The sequence below is a fragment of the Panulirus ornatus genome, chromosome 38 (genome assembly GCF_036320965.1).
Source record: "Panulirus ornatus isolate Po-2019 chromosome 38, ASM3632096v1, whole genome shotgun sequence".
Taxonomy (NCBI): Eukaryota; Metazoa; Arthropoda; class Malacostraca; order Decapoda; family Palinuridae; genus Panulirus; species Panulirus ornatus.
The window spans coordinates 20,971,013-20,974,966 of NC_092261.1; the positions used below are offsets into that span (position 1 = coordinate 20,971,013).

Sequence of the window (3,954 nt, forward strand, 5' to 3'; positions counted from 1 at the left end):
TAAGTCTGAGGAATATCATTACGAAGACACAGTGGGGAGGCTGATGCTGGATATCGTATGTGAAGGTGGCGTCCGACTACAGGGATATATTCTTGTGGATTATCCAACTAGCGGTTATCCACTGCTTGGAATGGATATCCTCCACTCTTATTGCTGCTCCATTCTACAAAAACCGATCCACCCAAGCCTGATAGTCCGAAAATCGCACTCACTTCCCCGTCTGACCGAGTCATGGTCTGTAAATATCAGCATTGGATCTGTCACTTTGCCCGCAATACTGGACACCGGCTGCACTTCTACCCACATGCCCTCACACGTGGCTGAGGAATTAAACTTAAAAGCAGAAGATAACGATGAAGTCATAAACATCCTCCTCAGCTCCGGCAAGATCCAGTGTGCGTCTAAAGTAGCACGTAGAGTCAACATTGTGCTCCAAGGACGACATTTCTGTGTGGATGTTAATATTGAGGATGACGAGACGGAAGTGCTCATTGGTCAGGATATCTTACGCTCTTGTGACATGCACTTCACTCGAGGAGGGCTTCTGACTCGTTGAGGACGATCACATAACACTGCTGGAGTAGGCTTTGTGGGAAAAGTTACAAATGAAGTAACGTGCATACGAAAACAAGCTTAGATCATTGACTTGGGGGACTGTTGTTTATTGATTTACACTTGCCAACCCGTTACCTCATAATCTCTTTACTCGTTGGCATTATTAATTGACATATATATCTGAAAGAGAAATTTGCGTTAGAAAATAAGTCTTAATTCAGATTATATGGCAATCATTTGAATGCAACGATGTTATTCGGACATGTTGCATTCAGCCAATCATCATCAACCTGGCGATAAAAGAAAAAAGAGTATAATTTTGTTGAATGCTTTCAGATAGTTCAGGCATACTATATCTATTGCCTTTGTTTTCTTGTAGGTATTGAAAAAAGTATGATAAAATTCAAGGAGACTGGATCAATGGCTCACCCAGAACAGAATGTCTGCATCTCCACAGAAGTCTTCAATGAATATTTAAAGCAAGGCAAACAAGAATCCAGCTTGTATCATCAGTCATCTTGATTTGAAAATATATTCCAATGAACAAAACACCAACGATTCCAGGCATCACATGCAACACACACATAACGTTCACTCCCCACACTAATAACATCAACACAGAAGCAGCACACAATCTAAATAACCTCAGAACACTAACTGGTGGCGGATTAGGTAAAGAGAAAGATACGCCTCACTCACCTGGTCTCCTGTTCTCTCAAAAGCAAATACAACAAAGCTACAAACAACTGAAATAGTGCACTCAGAACTCGCTGCCTTGCATCCATAAACATACGACACCTATGCAATGAAAAAGATCCTCCCTATTCAATTCCACCTCATCACATTTGCCGCTCAGTCCTCAGCAACAAACATAATGTTTCTGATGTTATCACAAACATCCTCTAAAGGACCCAATTGACTGTTATTGTTTGCATTACCGTAACTGCAGTGTATTACTCAGGAACGAAAAGGAGGGAGTAACTTACTTTCGTACAATCCCGATCTTATCGAATGGAGAGGAAACGGCAGTGTATGGAAAGTTTGGCACCGAGGTAGCAGGAATGAAGCGCATTAAACAGTAGTATGTACAGAAACGCTAAACGTTTAGCAGCGGTGCAGGAAATACAAACTTCATGTTTAGCAAATGGTGCAGTGAACATGACACGTGTAGCAGAGATGTATTATAAGCTCTCATATGTCTGGCAGCAGAGCTCGACGCTATTAAGACCAATATAACATTCACGTGCCCGCCAACCATTACCCTGCGATAACTCGTAGTGGGAAGAATGGAGGGAGTGTGATGGATTTTGTGTGGTCAGGAAGGAGTGAGTGGCTTACATTATCATCATCCTGATGTGTGCAGCAGCAGGGGAGCCTCTCACAGCCAAGTAGATACCTCAGGTCAGCAGGACAGTTGACGTCAATATCTATGAATATACTTCTATGAATTTAGTCTATGACTTGACGTCATACATTTCTTCCAACAGGAAAATATGCATGATTTATAGAGAAATTGCTGGTCTTGTATCGAAGAATATATAAAAGTGAATAATAGATTTCAGCTAGTCAGCTAGTATGTGTACACTCCTCAACTCATGGTGTTGGGAAAGTCCAATGATCTTCGGCAGGATAATGAAAGAGAAAACTGCTGATTATTAAGATGATTTTAATTCACATAAGCTACAGTTCATATCTGAGTTTTTACTCTTTTTCCTTCACCTCCCTTCTCAGTGTGAGCACCGAACACAATCACTGACCTCATCCCCACCAACATTTGACTCCATCTTCTGCTCACAGCGTTTATCACACGGTTCCTTAACACTTTCCTTTCTCACACTCATCCTGGCCACACACCTCTCGCTCACACTAACCCACTGTCACTCCACTTTTCCACAGTCGTCTTAATAATCATGTCTTCTGCAGCCACTGTGCACACGCCTCACTTCCTCCATTCCTCCTTTCCCAGTCGGACTCTTCTCACCCACACTGTGGTGTGTGTGTGTGTGTGTGTGTGTGTGTGTGTGTGTGTGTGTGTTAAGGGATTATCTTACCACGCAGCAAACTGTAGCCAAAGTCAGTGTCTCACTATCCTCACCCTTTCATTACAACAAATATATAGTGAAGGTGATCAAGCTTTATGTGATAAGTGTATCGCCAGAATCCTTACAATCTGACATAAGAATACCATGGTATGAGACCCTTGACCATGATGGTAGACAGGTAATGGTGGCGGACATTTCTAGTGTCACATCTCCACACCAGACGAGGTCATGTGTCCCTCACGTAGATACAGTGAGTTCCAAGACCTGACTATATTTGGCCAGCTGGTAACGATGTCCCTTCGGAACGAGTGGGGCGAGTGATATAGTCCTTCCTCCCACAAGAGCACCACCATAGCCCACCCAGGTCTCACTCACCCTGTATCTGAAGTCCATAGTGACCACAAAACTTCCTGGCAGCGGTGGAATTCGAACCCACGCCTCCTGAGAGACTGGAGCCTAAATCCAGCGCCTTAGACCGCTCGGCCACGCTACCCTGACTATTGTATGAAGGAGGAAGAGGGATACTACTGATCTAGGATGCCATGTTTACCGTTGATGGTAGACGTGTATTCATGGGTCAGTATATTGTGTCAGAAAGACTTAGTGGCTAACGTGGCCACTGGTGGAGCTATATGCCATGTCATTAAGGCTTGATTCCTCCGTATGGTCAAAATCACCATCTGGTTCCCTCACCAGCCTGGCCAGGGATCTTCTATGTTGTGATAATTTGGTTCTCTTCATCAGCTAGAATAAATGAAGGACTGTGTTTTTGTGATGCTTTTTTGCTCTATATTTCAGGAACAGAAATACAATCAGGAGAAGATGTCCGCTCGCTACTCTCACGGCTGTGACCATGGAGAGCAGTGTTACTGATGACTGACCGTTGATATTAAGTGACCGTGTGTATAGATTACTTACAAGAGAAAATGAAGAGTACAAGGCAAAATTAAAGAAGTTGATGCCCCGTCCAAGAATGTGTTTTGGACCAAACAAATGATTTGATACAGATTTAATGATGACTTACATCTATCATATTAGATAGAATAACTCGATTTGGAAGCATATTTTCCAAAGCAAAATCTGCCAATAACCCCGTGGTAATTGCATAAGGTTTCGAAAATATCATGGTAACATTACTCAGGATAACATAATGATTGTTGAAGGTTGTGCACATGGCATGACCAACCGTAATCTCAGGTCAACTATTCTTAGACAAGGAATCGTACGTTAACCAGATGTATGACTTACTGAAACACGTCAATACACATTGTGAGACTGTTAAAGATCCAACAGTGGATGCAAACAAAAGATCCAATTCCCAGTTCAAATTACTGTTGCAATACACTCTAGGTGCTAT

At 42.6% G+C, this 3,954-nt stretch overlaps 1 non-coding gene across 1 annotated transcript; it reads right to left on the reverse strand.

Annotated features, from left to right (window-relative positions):
• Positions 1–3,008: 3,008 nt before the first annotated feature.
• On the reverse strand, positions 3,009–3,090 carry TRNAL-UAG (transfer RNA leucine (anticodon UAG)). Its single transcript has one exon. It is a non-coding gene; the product is annotated as a tRNA-Leu (tRNA).
• Positions 3,091–3,954: the final 864 nt, after the last annotated feature.